The sequence below is a fragment of the Arachis hypogaea genome, chromosome 17 (genome assembly GCF_003086295.3).
Source record: "Arachis hypogaea cultivar Tifrunner chromosome 17, arahy.Tifrunner.gnm2.J5K5, whole genome shotgun sequence".
Taxonomy (NCBI): Eukaryota; Viridiplantae; Streptophyta; class Magnoliopsida; order Fabales; family Fabaceae; genus Arachis; species Arachis hypogaea.
Window position 1 is genome coordinate 71,275,706 of NC_092052.1, and position 23,204 is coordinate 71,298,909.

The 23,204-nt window shown below is 38.3% G+C and overlaps 1 non-coding gene across 1 annotated transcript; it reads left to right on the forward strand.

The window, feature by feature from the left end:
- The first annotated feature begins 22,388 nt into the window (after positions 1-22,388).
- On the forward strand, positions 22,389-22,492 carry LOC112767783 (small nucleolar RNA R71). The gene has a single exon (XR_003185224.1). It is a non-coding gene; the product is annotated as a small nucleolar RNA R71 (small nucleolar RNA).
- Positions 22,493-23,204: the final 712 nt, after the last annotated feature.

Genomic DNA, 23,204 nt, shown 5'->3' on the forward strand with positions numbered 1-23,204 from the left:
GTTAGTCTCTAAAGAGAGAAGCTCTCTCTTCTCTCTAGAATTAGGAGTAGGTTAGATCTAGATTAGGAATTCTTAGATCTAGGTTAATTTCATGCTTAGATTTACTTTTCCTTTATTAATTCTTCTTCTTCTACATCTCTTCCCTCTAGTTTAGCGTTTAATTCTTGTAATTTTCTACTTTTATGTTGATGCACTTTGTTCTTCCATTTTCCTTTAATGCAATTTATGATTCATGTTCCTTTATTGTTGATTTGCTTTATTGTTATTTAATTCCTTGCAATTGAGTAGTGTTGATTTACTTTCCTTACAATTTTACTATGATTTCCTTTTAGGCCTTCCAAGTGTTTGATAAAATGCTTGGTTGGATTTTAGAGTAGAATTTTATGCTCTTGGCTTGAGAAGGTAACTTAGGAACTCTTGAGTTACTAATGTCTAAGTAATTTATGATTGGGAGCCATTAACTCTTGATCTCACTAATTGAATTGGTGAAGAATTAGGACTTATGGACTTGGATTGATATAGCTCATTTGACTTTCCTTTACTACAAGTTAGACGATGACTTAATGGGATTGATCCTTGCCAATTCTCATGTTGTGGTTAGTGATTAAGATAGAGATCCTTGACCACCAAACCTTGCCAAGACCTTTTTAGCTATTAGTTTACTTTCATTGCCATTTACTTTTCTTGTCTCTTATCCCAAAAACCCCAAAATATCTCATAACCAATAACAAGACACTTTATCGCAATTCATAGGGAGAACGACCCGAAGTTCCAATACTTTGGTTTATAAATTTAGGTGTTTGTACTTGTGACAAACAAAATTTATGTATGAAAGAATTATTGTTTGGTTTAGAAACTATACTTGCAACGAGAGTTTATTGTGAATTCTAAACAATCAAAAATCCGTGCATCAAAATGGCGCCGTTGGAGGGGAATTGCAATGGTGTTGTGTTATTGGTTATTGTATATATGTGAATAGTGTGAATATGTTTACTTTTGTTAGTTCTTGCTAGTTTTAGGATTTGGTTTTTTTGTCTCTTATTTGATTTTATTTCCCTTTCCTCTTGCCATCATGAATTCTCACTTTGGCTATGAGTGTGATTATAATTATGTTGTAGGATATGGGACCTACAATGAAGATATGCATCAAGGATGGGATAACTAAAGGTGGGAGGAGCCATATGCATATGATCAATCTTTATGGCAACAACCTCCACCAATGCACTATGAACAAGAGCCATTCTATGATGCATACCAACCCAATGGCTTTGGTGAATCTCCTTTTGACTTTCAAGAACCACCACCATATGCCTATGAACCATATCCACAACATAACACTCAACTATACTCACAAGCCCCTTCTTACTAACCACCTTCATATGTCCCTAATCCATATCCACCATTCCAACAATAATATGAGCCATATGAACCACATATAGAGCCACCACCATTCCAACATCAACATTTTCAAGAGCTACCTCCTCTATACTATTACCAAGATGAACCACCTCCAATGTATGAAAATTTTTAACCACAAGATGAATACTACTTTCCACCACAACCTCCCATGGAAGAATACTCATGTCCATTGATCCAAGAGCCATATGATCCTACTCATGATATCCAAGAGGAACAAGAGTCAAGAGATCGTCTCAAGGAAGCATTGGATCAATTTCAAGCAACCATGGAGCGTGTTGTGCAACAAGTGGAAAGAGTGGAAAGTATTGAACCACCACAACTCTACCAAGAGGAACCACCTTCCTACTATGAGTCCTTCCTTCAAAATGATAAACCCTTCCATCCATCCCAACCTCTAATAAATGACATCTTTGATGTTCTTGTTCAAGGACAAGAGGAGATGAAAAGGGATGTGCAACAATTCACGGCCACCTTGGACGAGGTGGTAAACCGGTTAGCATCCCAATGCTTGAACACTCAAGGAACTCCCATGGCTACATGTGGAGAACCTAATGAAGAGCATAGCATGAAGACAAGGAAGAAGTGGTTGAAGACTTGGGAGATGCGAAACTACCTTGGGAACATAGAGTTGAAGAACTTGATGCTAAGGAGGAATGTGCACAACCTCCAATGCATATCCCTTATGAAGACTTGGATGGGATAGAGCAAGAATTGAATTCCCGTGGGATTAAAGATCAAGCATCTAGTCTTAGTGGTGAAAAATCTTTTGAGCATGAAGAACCTTCTCCTGATGAGATGGAAAGCAATGTGGAGGAAAATTTCTCTCACCCTCCCATTTATGATTTGAATAAAGGAAAAGGCTTAGATAGAATTGATGAACAAAGGATTGAAATTAAGAGATCTCTTGAAGAGGTGGAAGTCCCTAGAAATAGAAGGACGGGGGTTGGTTATGCTTTGTCAAGATCCTTAGACGCTTCTTTGCCTAGGTTGCCATCTACATCTTCATTTGAGTGGGTGAAATTCATTTCTATTAGCTTTATTATCCCACTTGAATATGGTTTGCTTGAAATGGATGGCCAACTTAGGGAACTTTGTGCGATGAAGCGTAAGCGAAAAAGGTTTTGTGGTTGGCGTTGCAAATCAAGGCTCATTTTGGTTGATATATCAAACATGAAATACAAAGGTTGGAGTAGTGCTAAACTAGATGGGTCTAGAAGGATTGTTGGTCACTTCATAGAGAATTCATCTTGCTTACCACCGAAATGGAAAAATGATGATCAACTTGAAGATGGGTGTAGCAACAAGATATGGGATCCGGGAATACATGAGGATCAATTTTGGGAGCCCATAATCTATGAAGAACTCCATCAAAGCTTGTAAAAATTGAACTTGAAGAATGGATTTTATTGGAAATGCAAGCATTGGTGGGTGTTCAAGGATGTTTTCAAGCACAAGCCACCTTGATGGAACTCCCTATAAGTCCAACTTAAGGACAATAAACAAAAGTGCTATGTGCGAGACACCCCACCATAGTAAATTCTTTTCATTTTTCTCTTTTGAAAATATTGGTAGAATAGGTTTGATTTCATGTTTTGTTTTGTTTGTTGAGTTATTTGGTAGTTTGGTATGTTAAATAAGGTTTTAGGGTGTTTTGGTAGCTGTTTGGAGGTTTGGAAGGCTTGATTTGGTGCAAGAACTAGGAAAAAATTTGAAAAACAGAGTACTAACCAACGCCTGCGCGCACCTGACGCGTACGCGTGACCCAAGCATTTTCGACCATCCACGCGCACGCGTACATGGCACGTACGCGTGGATGCAAAAATTCTATCCCCAACCAAAAACCCGAGAGTTAGGCCTGCATTATGCGAACATTGGACCTCATGCACAAACCAACCCGCGCGTACGCGCACCTGGCGCGTACGCGTCCATGTTCCCAAATGCGCAATGCACGCGTATGCACGCTGTGCACGCACACGTCGATTGCGCCACCTGTCCTCCTGGTACATTTTCCAGAGAGCTGGGCCAACCCTGAACTGACACTGTGCCCTGCGCCTAATCCCACCCACGCGTGCGCGCACCTGGCGCGTATGCGCCCTTCGGCCAAACTGCACATCGGCACGTAAGCGTTCATGATGCGTCTGCGCCGGTAAAAAAATAGTTTTTTTTCCTCCTCTTCCATTTTCTTTTGTTTATTGCATTCGTATACTTCTATTCTTTGCATTTCAATTTTGTTTTTATAGCTTGTTTTCATTTTTTTATTTTGTAAGTTTCTCATTTTAATAATGGTGTTGCATTTTCCTACTCAATTGTTGAGAATTTCTTGCATTATTTTGGTGCTTCTTGACTTGTTTGATATTGATGGGTGATGAAACTTTTAAATCAATGCTTCATCTTTTATGACTCTTGTATCCCTTGTGCATTGATATGAGCTCATATTGTTTTTTCATGATCCACTTTTTCTTATTTGAACTTGATCTCAATATGCTCTTCATGCTTTGACTTTACTCTTGCATCAAGCTCAATGATATGCCTTAGCTTACATTGTTTTCATACTCACATGTTGTAGCTACCATGTAGTAGAGAACTTTACTCTTATTTGGCATTAGCCCCCGCCTATGTTCTATTTGCTTTGATATCTTTGTTGTAGGTTTAATTCTCTTTCTTTTTCTTTCCTTTTAGGTTGGCCACCAAGAAAGGAGGAAAGAAAAAGCTTCGAAATGGGGCAACAAACAAGTCATCCGTATAACCTTTTGAAGAAGCTCATCAGTTGTAGCAACCCGTCCACCTTGCTCTTCTTTGCATGCACCGAGGACGGTGTAATCTTCAAGTGTGGGGAGGTCGTCCGACCGATCTCCATGGGTAACAATTCCCTTTTCAACACCAATTTTTAGTTTTCTTTGTTAGATTAGTTATTGCATTGCATGATAGGTTGCATGCTAGTTAAAATTTGTACATATTTTTACCACTTCTTTCTTATTAGGACTACTTGGTTAGGGTAATGATTTCCTTCCAAGAAATTACAATTTTTGGGCAACCCTACCAATTTAAAATTTTTGGTGAACTTGCTTGAAAGGATTTATTTTAGAACATGGTTTTTGATCTAAGAACACAAGCTTGTGAGTTTTGAGCCTAATAGTGTGATTACATCTTAAAACCACTTATTTTTCCTTCTTGTGTGCATTATTCTCTTTCTATGACTGTAATCTTTGATTTGTTTGATTCTTTATGTCCATTATTTTGTGTATTCATGCATTTATATGATTGAGGCCATCATTTCATTTAGCTCACTTACCCAAATACCCTACCTTTTATCAACCTTTGCTAGCCAACTTTGAGCCTACGATTAACCCACTTTGTTCTTTAATTTAGCACATTACAAGCCTTAAAGCAAAAAATAATAAATGTCCTTAATTTGGATCTTTGATTAGCTTAGGCTAGTGTGAGTGTGTATCATTCAAGTGTGGGAAAACTTGGGACATTGGTTGGGATAAAAGGGTGTATTGTATTGTTGTTGGTAATATTGGGAATTGGGTACATGCTCATGTGTTAATTAAATGTAAAACCATATGCATTGATACTTTTGTATATACTTTATTGCAAAAAGAAAATAAAAAGAAAAAAAATATATGTAGATATCAAAAGAAAAAGAAAAAAATAGAAAGAAATGAAAAAAAGAAAAGAAAAGAAATAAAAAGTAGACAAAATGCCCCAAGTGAAGCTCAATAATAATCAATGCATATGTGTTGTGATTAAGAAAAAAATGCATGAGCATGTGAAAAAGTGAAGAATGGGTAGTTAGGTTTGTTTAGAATTGTATAGGTTGCTATATAGGTTAGGTGGAAAGTTTAAGGTAATCAAAGATTCAAATTTCAAGTCCACTTGACCAAATATGCATCCTTACCTTGACCCTAGCCCCATTACAACCTATGAAAAGACCTCATGATACATGTATGCATGCATTGAATAATTGTTGATTGTTAGATGAAAAAAAAATCTTGGAAAGCATGATTAGGGGAGAATTGAGAGAATCGACCTTATACACTTGAGCGACTAGAGTGCAAACACTTTCGGTGAGGGTTCGATGCTCAATTCCTTGATTCCCGGCTTTCATGAGCGTTCTTGTTGCAAGTCTACTTGAACTTCATTTTTATACTTAAATTGGTAGGATTCATCAGTCGTCATATGACCTTAGCCCTAGCCGTTTATACATGCTATTGGAGGATTGATTTATTTTTAACCAAGTAGGTAGAATCATTTTGAATTTAGTTGTATTTATTTAGATAGGATGCATATAGATAGGTTGCATTGAATAAATGTCATACCCCTTGTTTCATTCTTGGTTTAGAATGAGAACATGGTATGGTTTAAGTGTGGGGAGGTTGATAAACCCCATTTTTAGGGTTTATCTTGTGTTGAATTTAGAGGGTTTTGTCAACTTTTCTCCTATGTATCCAATGAAATAGCATGGTTTTGTAACTTCTCCTTTAATTGTGCTTAAGAGTGAAAACATGCTTTTTAGGTCTTAGAATAGCAAAATCTAATTCACCTTGATTCCATTATATGCCTTGATATATTTGTTAAGTGATTTCATATTTAGGAGGCAAAGATTGGATCAAGGGAATGAAAGAAAAGCATGTAAAAATGAAGAACTCATGAAGAAATGAAGGAATCGTAAAAGCTGTCAAGCCGACCTCTTTGCACTTAATCGACCATAACTTGAGCTACAGAGGTCCAAATGATGCGATTCTAGTTGCGTTGGAAAGATAACATTCAGGGCTTCAAAATGATATAATATTTGTGGTAGTTTCATCGTGTTTAGAGGAGCGCACGTGCACTGTACATGTACATGCCAATGGTTTCACGTGATTCACTTAATGCAACTCGTGGCCAGCGATTTTAGAAGCCTTGTGGGCCCAATCCAACTCATTTCTAATGCTATTTAACCCAAGGATTGAAGAGGGATGGGACATATAGTTAGTTAGTGAGTTTTATTTTAGTTTTATCATGCTTTAGTTAGTTTCTAGAGAGAGAAGCTCTCTCTTCTCTCTAGAATTAGGAGTATGTTAGATCTAGAATAGGAATTCTTAGATCTAGGTTAATTTCATGCTTAGATTTACTTTTCCTTTATTAATTCTTCTTCTTCTACATCTCTTCTCTCTAGTTTAGCATTTAATTCTTGTAATTTTCTACCTTTATGTTGATGCACTTTTTTCTTCCATTTTCCTTTAATGTAATTTATGATTCATGTTCCTTTATTGTTGATTTTCTTTATTGTTGGTTAATTCCTTGCAATTGAGTAGTGTAGTTTTACTTTCCTTGAAATTTTACTATGCTTTCCTTTTATACCTTCCAAGTGTTTGATAAAATGCTTGGTTGGATTTTAGAGTAGAATTTTATGCTCTTGGCTTGAGAGGGTAACTTAGAAACTCTTGAGTTACTAATGTCCAAGTAATTGATGATTGGAAGCCATTAACTCTAGATCTCACTAATTGAATTGGTGGAGAACTAGGACTTATGGACTTATGGACTTAGAGGATAACTTAATGGGATTAATCCTTGCCAATTCTCATGTTGTGGTTAGTGATTAGGATAGAGATCCTTGACCACCAAACCTTGCCAAGACCTTTTTAGCTGTTAGTTTACTTTCATTGCCATTTACTTTTCTTGTCTCTTATCCCAAAAACCCCAAAATATCTCATAACCAATAACAAGACACTTTATCGCAATTCCTAGGGAGAATGACCCGATGTTCCATTACTTCGGTTTATAAATTTAGGGATTTGTACTTGTGACAAACAAAATTTTTGTATGAAAGGATTATTGTTTGGTTTAGAAACTATACTTGCAACGAGAGTTTATTGTGAATTCTAAACCATCAAAAATCCGTTCATCAAAATGGCGCCGTTGCTGGGGAACTGCAATGGTGTTGTGTTATTGGTTATTGTATATATGTGAATAGTGTGAATATGTTTGCTTTTGTTAGTTCTTGCTAGTTTTAGGATTTGGTTTTCTTTGCTCTTTTTTTATTTTATTTTCCTTTCCTCTTGCCATCATGAATTCTCACTTTGGCTATGAGTGTGATTACAACTATGTTGTAGGAAATGGGAACTACAATGAAGATATGCATCAAGGATGGGATAACCAAAGGTGGGAGGAGCCATATGCATATGATCAATCTTCATGGCAACAACCTCCACCAATGCACTATGAACAAGAGCCATTCTATGATACATACCAATCCAATGGCTATGGTGAATCTCCTTGTGACTTTCAAGAACCACCACCATATGCCTATGAACCATATCCACAACATAACCCTCAACCATACTGACAAGCCCCTTCTTACCAACCACCTTCTTATGACCCTAATCTATATCCACCATTCCAACAATCATATGAGTCATATGAACCACATATAGAGCCACCACCATTCCAACATCAACATTTTCAAGAGCTACCTCCTCCATACTATTACCATGATGAACTACCTCCAATGTATGAAAATTTTCAACCACAAGATAAATACTACTTTCCACTACAACCTCCCATGGAAAAATACTCATGTCTATCGATCCAAGAGCCATATGATCCTACTCATGATATCCAAGAGGAACAAGAGTCAAGGGATCGTCTCAAGGAAGCATTGGATCAATTTCAAGCAACTATGGAGCGTGTTGTGCAACAAGTGGAAAGAGTAGAAAGTATTGAACCACCACAACTCTACCAAGAGGAACCACCTTCCTACTATGAGTCCTTCCTTCAAAATGATGAACCCTTCCATCCACCCCAACCTCCAATGGATGACATCCTTGATGTTCTTGTTCAAGGACAAGAGGAGATGAAAATGGATGTGCAACAATTCACAGCCACCTTGGACAAGGTGGTAAACCGGTTAGCATCCCGATGCTTGAACACTCAAGGAACTCCCATGGCTACATGTGGAGAACCTAATGAAGAGCGTAGCATAAAGGAGAGATTGGAAACTCCGGTGGAGAATGAGAGAAGTTGCTTTGTATTGGAACAATTGGAGGAAGCTTTAATTGTTGAAGACAAGGAAGAAGTGGTTGAAGACTTGGGAGATGCGGAACTACCTTGGGAACATAGAGTTGAAGAAAAACCCTCCAAGAAGATTGAACTTGATGCTAAGGAGGAATGTGCACAACCTCCAAGGCATATCCCTTATGAAGACTTGGATGGGATAGAGCAAGAATTGAGTTCCCGTGGGATTGAAGATTAAGCATCTAGTCTTAGTGGTGAAGAATCCTTTGAGCATGAAGAACCTTCTCCCGATGAGATGGAAAGCAATGTGGAGGTAAAAAATCTTGGGCTTTCCAGCAATGTATAATAGTCCATTCTTTGCCCGAGATTTGATGGCCCAAACTAGCGTTCAAACGCCAACCAAAGACCCTTTTCTAGAGTAAAACGCCAGAACTGGCACCAGAACTGCAGTTAAACGCCCAAACAGGCACCCAAGCTAGCGTTTAACTCCAAGAATGGCCTATGCACGTGAAGGCTTCAATGCTCAGCCTAAGCACACACCAAGTGGGCCCCGAAAGTGGTTTTCTGCACTATTTGCACTTAGTTACTTATTTTCTGTAATTCCTAGTAACTAGTTTAGTATAAATAGCACTTTTTACTATTGTATTTGGGAGTTTTTGAGCTGATCATCTGATCATCCTTGGATTTGGAGGCTGGCCATTTGGCCATGCCTAGACCTCTTTTCTCTTACGTATTTTCTACGGTGGAGTTTCTACACCTCATAGATTAAGGTTTGTTGTTCTTCATGAATTAATGCAAGGACTATTGTTTCTCATTCAATTCACGCTTACTTCTTCTCCAAGATATACTCTCATACTTAATTCAGTTATGTCAGAATGAAGGGGTGACCTGTGACAATCACACACTATCTTCGTTACTCGCTTAGCCAAGATCCGCGTGCCTGACAACCACAAGCGGTCTACATGATGTTCAACGTAGTCATTGGACGACAAATGGAGTATATTCTCTTGGGTCTCTAATCCACGATTTTCATTGTCTCTCCTGACAACAGAGCATCCGAATCCGTGAGATTAGAACTTTCGTGGTATAGGATAGAACCATTGGCAGCATTCCTAAGATCCGAAAAGTCTAAACCTTGTCTGTGGTATTCCGAGTAGGAACTGTGACGAGCTTCAAACTCATGAATGTTAGGCGCAGTGACAGTGTGCAAAAGGATAGAGAGATCCTATTCTGACGCTGGTGAGAACCGACAGATGATTAGCCGTGCAGTAGCTATACTTGGTATTTTTCATCCGAGACGAGAAATCCGACAGTTGATTAGCGGTGCAGAAACTATGCCTGGTATTTTTCATCCGAGAGGACCATACAGCTTTCCATGGAAGGGAGCACGCATGATTGGAAGAAGACAATAGGAAAGCAGAGGTTCAGAAGCAACAAACGCTTATCTGAAATTCCCACCAATGAATTACATAAGTATCTTTATTTTATTTTATGTTTTATTTATCTTTTAATTATATAAATCTCATTACCAATTGAATCCGCCTGACTGAGATTTACAAGATGACCATAGCTTGCTTCAAGCCGACAATCTTCGTGGGATCGACCCTTACTCACGTAAGGTATTACTTGGACGACCCAGTGCACTTGCTGGTTAGTTGTGCGGAGTTGTGAAAAGTGTGAATCACAATTTCGTGCACTAAGTTTTTGGCGCCGCTGCTGGGGATTGTTCGAGTTTGGACAATTGACGGTTCATCTTGTTGCTTAGATTGGGTAATTTTATTTTATGTTTAAGCTTTTTATTTTTATTTTCGAAAAAACAAAAAAAAATTGTTCTTCAGAATTTTTAAGAATGAATTCTAGAGATTCTTGAGATATGTTAAAGCCTGGCTGGCTGTTAAGCCATGTCTAATCTTTTGGACAGAGGTTTCCACTTTCCATTGTAGAAAGGACATGTCTATAATTGTTATGCTAAAGCTTGGCTGGCCATTTGGCCATGTCTGATTCTTTTGGACCGAAACTTTAGACTAACATTGCACGAATCCTGGAATTCTTATTAAAAATTTTGAATTTCTTTATTTTTTTTTCCAAAATTTTTTCGAAAAATACAAAAAATTAATAAAATCATAAAACCAAAAAAAATTTTGTGTTTCTTGTTTGAGTCTTGTGTCAAATTTTAAGTTTGGTGTCAATTGCATGTTTTTTATTTTTCTTAAATTTTCGAAAATTCATCATGTGTTCTTTCTTGATCTTCAGGTTGTTCTTGATGATTTTCTGTGTTTAATCTTGTGATTTTCTTGTTTTGTGCTTTTTGTTGTTTTTCATATGCATTTTCGAATTCATAGTGTCTAAACATTAAAAAATTTTTTAAGTTTGGTGTCTTGCATGTGTTTCTTTTCTTAAAAATTTTCCAAAAATATGTTCTTGATGTTCATCTTGATCTTCAAAGTGTTCTTAGTGTTCATCTTGACATTCAAAGTGTTCTTGCATGCATTATTTGTTTTGATCTTAAATTTTTATGTCTTGTGACATTTTGTTGTTTTTCTCTTTCCTCATTAATTCAAAAAAATCAAAAATAATATCTTTCCCTTATTTTACTCATAAATTTCGAAATTTTTGGTTGACTTACTAAAAAATTTTTAAAAATTTAAAAATTTTATCTTTTCACATCTTTTTCAAAAATTAAATCTTTTTCATTTTTCTTTCATGTTTTTTGAAAGTTCTTCAAAGTAAATTTTCAAAATAATTTTCATATTTTTATTTCATATTTTCGAAATCTTTACTAACAATTAATGATTTGATTCAAAAATTTAAAGTTTGTTACTTTCCTGTTAAGAAAGGTTCAATCTTTAAATTCTAGAATCATATCTTTTAGTTTCTTGTTAGTCAAGTCGTCAAATTTAATTTTCAAAATCAAATCTTTTTAAATTTCTTTTTCAAAATAAATTTCAATCATATCTTTTTCAAAATTTAATTCCAAAATCTTTTTTTAACTTCTCATCTTTTCAAAATTTATTTTCAAATCTTTTTCAACTAACTACTTGACTTGTTTGTTTTAATTTTAAAAGTTTACTATTTCTTATCTTTTTCAAAATTACTTAACTATTTTTTCACTTCTCATTTTCGAAAATCAATAACCACTTTTTTAAAATTCTTTTTAATTAACTAATTGTTTTAAAATTCTAATTTTATTTTATTTTTTTTATTTTTGAATTCTAACTTAATTAATTAAATAAAAAATATTTCTCTTCTCCCTCTTTTAAAAATTCGGATACTCTCTCTCTCATCTCTTTCTATTTATTTATTTATTTACTAACGCTTCTCTCCTACTTATAATTCGAACCCTCTCTCCCTCTCTGTGTTCGAATTTCTTCTCTCTACCTCACTCTTCTATTCTTCTGTTCTTATACTCACATAAAGGAATCTCTATACTGTGACATAGAGGATTCCTCTTCTTTTCTGTTCTCTTCTTTTTCATATGAGCAGGAACAAGGATAAGGACATTCTTGTTGAAGCTGATCCTGAACCTGAAAGGACTCTGAAGAGGAAGCTAAGAGAAGCTAAAGCACAACACTCTGGAGAGGACTTAACAGAAATTTTCAAAAAAAAAGAAGACATGGCAGCCAAAAACAACAACAATGGTGGAGATGCAAGGAAGGTGCTTGGTGACTTTACTGCACCAACTTCTGACTTCTATGGAAGAAGAATCTCAATTCCTGTAATTGGAGCAAACAACTTTGAGCTTAAGCCTCAATTAGTATCTCTAATGCAGCAGAATTGCAAGTTTCATGGACTTCCATTGGAAGATCCTCATCAGTTCTTAGCTGAATTCTTGCAAATCTGTGACACTGTTAAGACCAATGGGGTTAATCCTGAGGTTTACAGACTTATCCTTTTCCCTTTTGCTGTAAGAGACAGAGCCAGGATATGGTTGGACTCACAACCTAAAGAAAGCCTAAACTCTTGGGAAAAGTTCGTCAATGCTTTCTTGGCCAAATTCTTTCCACCTCAAAAATTGAGCAAGCTTAAATTAGAAGTACAAACCTTCAGACAGAAGGAAGGTAAATCCCTCTATGAAGCTTGGGAAAGATACAAGCAATTGATCAGAAGGTGTCCTTCTGACATGCTTTCAGAATGGAGCATCTTATGTATATTCTATGATGGTCAGTCTGAATTATCCAAGATTCATTAGACCATTCTGCTGGTGGATCTCTTCATCTGAAGCAAACCCCTGTAGAAGCCCAAGAACTCATTGAGATGGTTGCAAATAACCAGTTCATGTATACTTCTGAAAGAAATCCTGTGAATAATGGGATGACTGAGAAGAAAGGAGTTCTTGAGATTGATACTCTGAATGCCATATTGGCTCAGAATAAAATATTGACTCAGCAAGTCAATATAATTTCTCAAAATCTGACTGGAATGCAAGCTGCATCCGGCAGTACTAAAGAAGCTTCCTCTGAAGAAGAAGCTTATGACCCTGAGAATCCTGCAATGGAAAAAGTGAATTACATGGGAAAATCCTATGGAAACACTTACAATCTTTCATGGAGGAATCATCCTAATTTTTCATGGAAGGATCAGCAGAAGCCTAATCAAGGCTTCAATAATAATAATGGTGGGAAAATTTGATTTGGAAATAGCAAGCCTTTTCCATCATCTTCTGAGCAACAAACAAAGAATTCTAAGCAGAGCCTCTATGACTTAGCAACTATAATCTCTGATCTATCTAAGACCACTCTCAGTTTCATGACTGAAACAAGGTCCTCCATCAGAAATTTGGAGGCACAAGTGGGTCAGCTGAGTAAAAAGGTTACTGAAATCCCTCATAGTAATCTCCCAAGCAATACATAAGAGAATCCAAAGAGAGAGCGCAAGGCCATCAATATAACCAAAATGGCCGAACCTATAGAGGAGGAAGAGGCAGTGATTTCCAGTGAGGAAGACCTCAATGGACGTCCACTAGCCAATAAGGAGTTCCCTATTGAGGAACCAAAGGAATTTGAGGCTCATACAGAGATCATAGAGATTTCACTAAACTTACTGTTGCCATTCATGAGCTCTGATGAGTATTTCTCCTCTGAAGAGGATGAAGATATTCTTGAAGAGCAAGTTGCTCATTATCTAGGAGCAATCATGAAGCTGAATGCCAAGTTATTTGGTAATGAGACTTGGGACGATAAACCTCCATTGCTCATTAATGAACTGAATGCCTTGGTTCAACAGAAATTACCTTAGAAGAAACCAGATCCCGAAAAGTTTTTAATACCTTGTACCATAGGCACCCTGACCTTTGAGAAGGCTCTGTGTGACCTGGGGTCAGGAATAAACCTCATGCTACTCTCTGTAATGGAGAAACTAGGGATCTTTGAGGTACAAGCTGCAAGAATCTTACTAAAGATGACAGACAAATCAATGAAACAGGCTTATGGACTTGTAGAGGATGTCTTAGTGAAGGTTGAAGGCATGTACATCCCTGCTGACTTCATAATCCTAGACACTGGCAAGGATGAGGATGAATCCATAATCCTTGAAAGACCCTTCCTAGCCACAGCAAGGGCTGTGATTGATATAGACAGAGGAGAGTTAGTCCTTCAATTGAATGAGGACTACCTTGTGTTTAAGGCTCAAGGATCTTCTTCTATAACCATGGAGAGGAAGAATGAAAAGCTTCTCTCAATACAGAGTCAAACAGAGCCCGCACACTCAACTTCTAAGTTTGGTGTTGGGAGGCCACCATTAAGCTCTGAGTCTCTGTGAAGCTCTCTAAGAGCTCACTGTCAAGCTATTGACATTAAAGAAGCGCTTATTGGGAGACAACCCAATCTTATTTATCTATGTTAATTACTTTTTCATTTCATTTTCCATTATTATTTTATGTTTTCTTTAGGTTGATGATCATGTGAACTCATAAACACAGCTGCAAAATTAAAGCGGAATAAAAAATAGCATCAAAAATAGCACACACTAGAGGACAGGCTTACTGGCGTTTAAACGCCAGTAAGGATAGAAAAATGGGCATTTAACGCCCAGTTTGGTAGCATTCTGGGCGTTAAACGCCAGAATTGGTAGACAGACTGGTGTTAAACGCCAGAAAAGGGTGTCTGGTGTCTGGCTGGTGTTAAACGCCAAAATTGGCAGATAGACTGGCGTTTAACGCCAAAAAAAGGGTGTCTGGTGGGCGTTAAATGCCAGAAAAGGGCATCAGCTTGGCGTTTAATGCCAGAAAAGGTAGCAGAGATGGTGTTAAACGCCAGAAATGGCACACAGAGGGCGTTTAAATGCCAGAAAGGTGCAGGGAGCAGAATTCCTTGACACCTCAGGATCTGTGGACCCCACAGGATCCCCACCTATCCCAACTCACTCTCTCTCCTCTTCACACCTCTCCATAACACTCTTCCCCATAATCTCTTCACCACTCACATCCATCCATCATAAAACCCAACCTTCCTCACCATTCAAATTCAAAACATTTCCCTCCCAAACCCAACCCCCTCTTACACGAATTCAACCTCTCTTTTACCCTATAAATACCCGTCCATACCACCTTCAATTTCACACATCATAAACACTTAAACCCCCTTGGCCGAATTCACTACTCCCCTCTATCTCCTCTATTTCTTCTTCTTCTCCTCATTTCTTTCTTCTTTTGCTCGAGGACGAGCAAACCTTTTAAGTTTGGTGTAGAAAAAAGCTTTGCTTTTTGTTTTTCCATAACCATTAATGGCACCTCCGAGTCATGGAAGATGGAGAGATTCATCTCAAAGGTCTATCAAGACTACTTCTATGAAGTTGTGGCCAAGAAAAAGGTGATCCCCGAGGTCCTCTTCATGCTCAAAAAGAGTGAATATCCAGAGATCCGACGTGAGGTTCGAAGAAGAGGTTGGGAAGCTCTCACCAACCCCATCCAACAAGTCAGAATCTTAATGGTTCAAGAGTTCTATGCCAATGCATGGATCACTAAGAACCATGATCAGAGTGTGAACCCGAACCCACAGAATTGGCTCACAATGGTTCGGGGGAATTACTTGGATTTCAGTCCGGAAAATGTGAGGTTGGCATTCAACTTGCCGATAATGCAAGGAAATCCTCACCCTTTCACTAGAAGGGTCAACTTTGATCAAAGGTTGGACCAAGTCCTCATGGACATCTGTGTGGAAGGAGCTCAATGGAAGAGAGACTCCAAAGGCAAGCCGATTCAACTGAGGAGGCTTGATCTCAAACCTGTGGCTAGGGGATGGTTGGAGTTCATCCAACGCTCTATCATTCCTACTAGCAACCAGTCTGAAGTTACAATAGACCGGGCTATCATGATCCATAGTATCATGAAGGAAAAGGAAGTAGAAGTTCATGAGATCATGCCTCTAGAACTGTACAAGGTGGCGAACAAGCCCTCCACTTTGGCAAGGTTAGCCTTCCCTCATCTCATCTGTAACCTATGCAATTCAGCTGGAATTGTCATAGAGGAAGACATCCTCATTGAAGAGGACAAGGCCATCACTAAAAAGAGGATGGATCAAACAAGAGAGCCCACTCATGGACCTCAACAAGAGCATGAGGAAGTTCCTTATCAAGAAATCCCTGTGATACCTCAAGGGATGCATTTTCCTCGACACAACTATTGGGAGAAACTCAACACTTCTTTAGGAGAATTGAGTTCCAACATGGGGCAATTAAGGATGGAGGACCAAGAGCACTCCATAGGATCTTCAAGAGGAAGAACTAGCCGCCGTCACTAAGGTGGACCTGTTCTTTAATTTCCTTGTTCTTATTTTCCTATTTTTCGGTTTTCTATGCCTTATGTTTTGTCTATGTTTTTGTCTTTATTACATGATCATTAGTGTTTAGTGTCTATGTCTTAAAGCTATGAATGTTCCATGAATCCATTACCTTTCTTAAATGAAAAATGTTTTCTAAAAAAGAAAAAGAAGTACATGAGTTTCGAATTCTATCTTGAAAATAGTTTAATTATTTTAATGTGGTGGTAATACTTTTTGTTTTCTAAATGAATGCTTGAACAGTGCATATTTTTTATAGTGAAGTTTATGAATGTTAAAATTGTTGGCTCTTGAAAGAATAATGAAAAAAAAAGAAATGTTATTGATAATCTGAAAAATCATAAAATTGATTCTTGAAGCAAGAAAAAGCAGTGAAGAACACAAAGCTTGCGAAAAAAATGGCAAAAAATAAAAAAAAGAAAGAAAAACAAAAAGCAAGCAGAAAAAGCCAATAACCCTTTAAACTAAAAGGCAAGGGTAAAAATGATCAAAGATTTTGAGCATTAATGGATAGGAGGGCCCAAAGGAATAAAATCCTGGCCTAAGCGGCTAAATCAAGCTGTCCCTAACCATGTGCTTGTGGCGTGAAGGTGACAAGTGAAAAGATTGAGACTGAGCGGTTAAAGTTGTGGTCCAAAGCAAAAAGAGTGTGCTTAAGAGCTCTGGGCACCTCTAACTGGGGACTCTAGCAAAGCTGAGTCACAATCTGAAAAGGTTCACCCAGTTATGTGTCTGTGGCATTTATGTATCCGGTGGTAATACTGGAAAACAAAATGCATAGGGTCACGGCCAAGACTCATAAAGTAGCTGTGTTCAAGAATCAACATACTCAAATAGGAGAATCAATAACACTATCTGAATTCTGAGTTCCTATAGATGCCAATCATTCTGAACTTCAAAGGATAAAGTGAGATGCCAAAACTGTTCAGAAGCAAAAAGCTACTAGTCCCGCTCATCTAATTGAAACTAATCTTCATTGATATTTTTGAGATTTATTATATTTTCTCTTCTTTTTATCCTATTTTGTCTTTAGTTGCTTGGGGACAAGCAACAATTTAAGTTTGGTGTTGTGATGAGCGGATAATTTATACCCTTTTTGGCATTGTTTTTACATAGTTTTTAGTATGTTTTAGTTACTTTTTATTATATTTTTATTAGTTTTTATGCAAAAATCACATTTCTGGACTTTATTATGAGTTTGTGTGTTTTTTTGTGATTTCAGGTATTTTCTAGCTGAAATTGAGGGATCTGAGCAAAAATCTTATTTAGAGGCTGAGAAAAGATTGTAGATGATGTTGGATTCTGACCCTTCTGCACTTGAAGTAGATTTTCTGGAGCTGCAGATACCCAATTGGCGCGTTCTCAATTACGTTAGAAAGTAGACATTATGGGCTTTCCAGAAATATATAATAGCCCATACTTTGCCCGAGATTTGATGGCCCAAACTGGCGTTCAAACGCCCACTAAAGACCCTTTTTCTGGAGTAAAACGCCAGAACTGGCACCAGAACTGGAGTTAAACGCCCAAACTGGCACCCAAGCTGGCGTTTAACTCCAAGAATGGCCTATGCACGTGAAAGCTTCAATGTTCAGTCCAAGCACACACCAAGTGGACCCCGAAAGTGGATTTCTGCACTATCTGCACTTAGTTACTTATTTTCTGTAATCCCTAGTAACTAGTTTAGTATAAATAGCACTTTTTACTATTGTATATGGGAGTTTTTGAGCTGATAATCTGATCATCCTTGGATTTGGAGGCTGGCCATTCGGCGATGCCTTGACCTCTTTTCTTTTATGTATTTTCTATGGGGGAGTTTCTACAACTCACAGATTAAGGTGCGGAGCTCTGCTATTCTTCATGAATAAATGCAAGGACTACTGTTTCTCTTTCAATCCATGCTTACTTCTTTTCCAAGATATACTCTCGTACTTAGGCCAGGATTTTATTCCTTTAGGCCCGCCTATCCATTAATGCTCAAAGCCTTGGATCCTTTTTTATTTTACCCTTGCCTTTTGGTTTAAAGGGCTATTGGCTTTTCTGCTTGCTTTTTTCTTTTTTCTTTTATTTTTATTATTTTTATTCTGCAAGCTTTTGTATTCATTGCTTTTTCTTGCTTCAAGAATTAATTTTATGATTTTTCAGATTATCAATAACATTTCTCCTGTTTCATTATTCTTTCAAGAGCCAACAATTTTAACATTCATAAACAACAAATTAAAAAATATGCACTGTTCAAGCATTTATTTAGAAAACAAAAAGTATTGCCACCACATCAAAATAATTAAACTATTTTAAAATTCAAAATTCATGTACTTCTTGTTCTTTTCCAATTAAAAACGTTTTTCATTAAGGCATAAACACTAGACACTAATGATCATGTAAATAAAGACAAAAACATAGATAGAACATAAAGCATAATTTTCGAAAAACAGAAAAATAAGAGCAAGGAAATTAAAGAACGGGTCCACCTTAGTGATGGCGGCTAGTTCTTCCTCTTGAAGATCCAATGGAACGCTTGAGCTCCTCTATATCTCTTCCTTGCCTTTGTTGCTCCTCCCTCATGGCTCTTTGGTGTTCTCTAATTTCATGAAGGAGGATGGAATGCTCTTGGTGCTCCACCCTTAGTTGTCACATGTTGGAACTTAATTCTCCTAGGGAGGTATTAATTTGCTCCCAATAATTTTGTGGAGGGAGGTGCATCCGTTGAGGCATCTCAGGGATTTCATGATAAGGAATTTCCTCATGCTCTTATTGAGGTCCATGAGTGGGCTCTCTTGCTTGCTCCATCCTTTTCTTAGTGATGGGCTTGTCCTCATCAATGAGGATGTCTTCCTCTATGTCAATTCCAGCTGAATTGCAGAGGTGACAAATGAGATGAGGGAAGGCTAACCTTGCCAAAGTAGAGGACTTGTCTGCCACCTTGTAGAGTTCTTGGGATATAACCTCATGAACTTCTACTTCCTCTCCTCATGATGCTATGGATCATGATAGCCCGGTCTATAGTAACTTCATACCGGTTGCTAGTTGGAATGATTGAGCGTTGGATGTACTCCAACCATCCCCTAGCCACTGGCTTGAGGTCAAGCCTTCTTAGTTGAACCGGCTTCCCTCTTGAATTTTTCTTCCATTGGGCGTCTTCCACACAAATGTCCATAAGGACTTGGTCCAACCTTTGATCAAAGTTGGCCCTTCTAGTGTAGGGGCATACATCTCCTTGCATCATTGGCAAGTTGAATAACAACCTTACATTTTCCGGACTGAAATCTAAGTATTTCCCCTGGACCATTGTGAGCCAATTCTTTGGGTCTGGGTTCATACTTTGATCATGGTTTTTGGAGATCCATGCATTAGCAGAGAACTCTTAAACCATTAAGCTCCTGACTTGTTCAATAGGGTTGGTGAGAAATTCCCAACTTCTTCTTCGAATCTCATGTCGGATCTCCGGATATTCACACTTTTTGAGCTTGAAAGGGACCTCAGGGATCACCTTCTTCTTGGCCACAACTTCATAGAAGTGGTCTTGATGGACCTTTGAGATGAATCTTTCTATCTTCCATGACTCAGAGATGGAAGCTTTTGCCTTCTCTTTCTTCTTTCTAGAGGTTTCTCCGGCCTTAGGTTCCAGTAGTGGTTATGGAAAAACAAAAAGTAACGGTTTTACCACACCAAACTTAAAAGGTTTGCTCGTCCTCGAGCAAAAAAAGAAAGAAGAGAGTAGAAGAAGAAGAAATAGAGGAGATAGAGGGGGTTTAGTGGTTCGGCCATGGGGGAGAAGTAGTGTTTATGATGTGTGAAAACGAAGGAGTGAAGAGGGGTTTATATAGGATTGGAAAGAGAGGGTAGGGTTTGTGTATTAGGGATTAGGTTTGGGAGGGAAAGTATTTGAATTTGAATTGTGAGGTGGGTGGGGTTTTTGGGGAAGAGTGGGTGTAAGTGATTGGTGAAAAGATGATGTGGAAGAGAAATGGAGGTGATTAGTGAGGGGTATTTGGGTAAGGGTGTTATGGGAAGGTGTGAAGAAGAGAGAGAGAAAGTTGAGGTAGGTGGGGATCTTGTGGGGTCCACAGATCCTGAGGTATCAAGGATTTCTCATCCCTGCACCATTTTGGCGTGTAAACACCACTTGGAGTGCCAATCCTGGCGTTAAACGCCAGGTTGCTGCCCATTTCTGGCATTTAATGCCAGCTTTTCTTTTCTTTCTAGCATTAAACGCCAGCTTTGTGCCCTTTTCTGGCGTTAAACGCTCAGTCTGGTGCCCTTTTCTGGCGTTTAAACACCTAGAATGGTGCCAGACTGGGCGTTTAACGTCCATTTTGCTACCTTTACTGGCGTTTAAACGCCAGTAAGATCGTCTTCCAGGGTGTGCTATTTTTAATGCTGTTTTTCATTCTATTTTTGCTTTTTCAGTTGTTTTTGTGACTTCACATGATCATCAACCTAAAGAAAACATAAAATAACAATAGAAAATAGAAATTTAACATAGATAAGTAAAGATTGGGTTTCCTCCCAACAAGCGCTTCTTTAATGTCAATAGCTTGACAGTGGGCTCTCATGGAGCCTCACAGATACTCAGAGCATGATGATGGCCTCCCAACACCAAACTTAGAGTTTGAATTTGGGGGCTCTGTTTGACTCTGTATTGAAAGAAGCTTGGCATGCTTCTTCTTCATGTGTGTATAAGGAGATCTTTGAGCCTTAAACACAAGGCATGCCTCATTCACTTGAATGAGCAGCTCTCCTCTGTCAACATCAATCACAGCTTTTGCTGTGGCTAGGAAGGGTTTGCCAAGGACGATGGATTCATCCATAATCTTCCCAGTGTCTAGGATTATGAAGACAGCAGAGATGTAGAGGCCTTCAACCTTTACCAAGACATCCTCTACAAGTCCATAAGCATGTTTCCTTGAATTTTCTGCCATCTCTAGTGAGATTCTTGCAGCTTTCACCTCAAAGATCCCTAGTTTCTCCATTACAGAGAGGGGCATGAGGTTTATACTTGACCCTAGGTCACACAGAGCCTTTTCAAAGGTCATGGTGCCTGTGGTATAGGGTATGAAGAATTTTCCGGGGTCCGGTTTCTTCTGAGGTAATTTCTACCTAACCAAGGTACTCAGTTCATTGATGAGCAATGGAGGTTCGTCCTCCCAAGTCTCGTTACCAAATAACTTGAGATTCAGCTTCTTGATTGCTCCAAGGTACTTAGCAACTTCCTCTTCAGTAATATCTTCATCCTCTTCAGAGGAAGAATACTCATCAGAGCTCATGAATGGCAGAAGTAGGTTCAATGGAATCTCTATGGTCTCTGTGTGAGCCTCAGATTCCTCTGGTTCCTCATTAGGGAACTCTTTGGAGGCTAGTGGACGTCCATTGAGGTCTTTCTCAGTGGATATCACTGCCTTTCTCTCCTCTACAGGTTCGGCCATGTGGGACGTGTTTATGGCCTTGCACTCTCTTTTTGGATTTTCTTCTGTATTACTTGGGAGAGTACTAGGAGGGAGTTCAGTAACTTTCTTACTAAGCTGACCCACTTGTGCCTCCAAATTTCTAATGGAGGACCTTGTTTCAGTCATGAAACTTAGTGTGGTTTTAGATAGATCAAAGACTATGGCTGCTAAGCTAGAGAGACTCTGCTCAAAATTCTCTGTCTGTTGCTGAGAAGATGATGGAAAAGGTTTGCTATTGCTAAACCTGTTTCGTCCACCATTATTATTATTGAAGCCTTGATTAGGCTTCTGTTGATCCTTCCATGAGAGGTTAGGATGATTCCTCCATGAAGGATTGTAAGTGTTTCCATAGAAATCTCCCATGTAATTCACTTCTTCCATTCCACGATTCTCAGTGTCATAAGCTTCTTCTTCAGCAGAAGCTTCCTTAGTACTGCCTATTGCAGCTTGCATTTCAGACAGACTCTGAGAAATCATATTGACTTGCTGAGTCAATATTTTGTTCTAAGCTAATATGACATTCAGAGTATCAATCTCAAGAACTCCTTTCTTCTGAGTTGTCCCATTATTCACAGGATTCCTTTCAGAAGTGTACATGAATTGGTTATTTGCAACCATTTCAATGAGTTCCTGGGCTTCTTCAGGCGTCTTTTTCAGATGAAGAGATCCATCAGCAGAGTTGTCCAATGACATCTTGGACAATTCAGACAGACCATCATAGAATATGTATATGATGCTCCATTCTGAAAGCATGCCAGAAGGACACCTTCTGATCAATTGCTTGTATCTTTCCCAAGCTTCATAGAGGGATTCGCCTTCCTTCTGTCTGAAGATTTGGACTTCCACTCTAAGCTTACTCAATTTTTGAGGTGGAAAGAACTTTGAAAAGAAGGCATTGACCAGCTTTTCCCAAGAGTTCAAGCTTTCTTTAGGTTGTGAGTCCAACCATGTCCTAGCTCTGTCTCTTACAGCAAAAGGGAAGAGCATAAGTTTGTAGACCTCAGGGTCAACCCCATGGGTCTTAACAGTGTCATAGATTTGCAAGAATTCAGCTAAAAACTGATGAGGATCTTCCAATAGAAGTCCATGATACTTGCAATTCTGCTACATTAGAGAAACTAATTGAGGTTTGAGCTCAAAGTTGTTTGCTCGAATTGCAGGGATTGAGATGCTTCTTCCACAGAAGTCAGAAGAAGGTGCAATGAAGTCACCAAGCATCTTCCTTGCATTGTTGGCATTGTTGTTATTTTCGGCTGCCATATCTTCTTATCTTTCGAAAATTTATGTTAGGTCCTCTCCAGAGAGTTATGCTTTAGCTTCTCTTAGCTTTCTCTTCAAGGTCCATTCAGATTCAGGATCAGCTTTAACAAGAATACCTTTGTCCTTATTCTTGCTCATATGAAAGAGAAGAGAACAAGAAAGTATGGAATCCTCTATGTCACAGCATAGAGATTCTTTGAGGTGTCAGAGGAAAAAAAGGATAAAAGGATGAGGTAGAGAGGAGAATTCAAACTTATAGAGAATGAGTGAGTCCGAATTACTAAAAGAGGGGGAGTGTTAGTCCTTA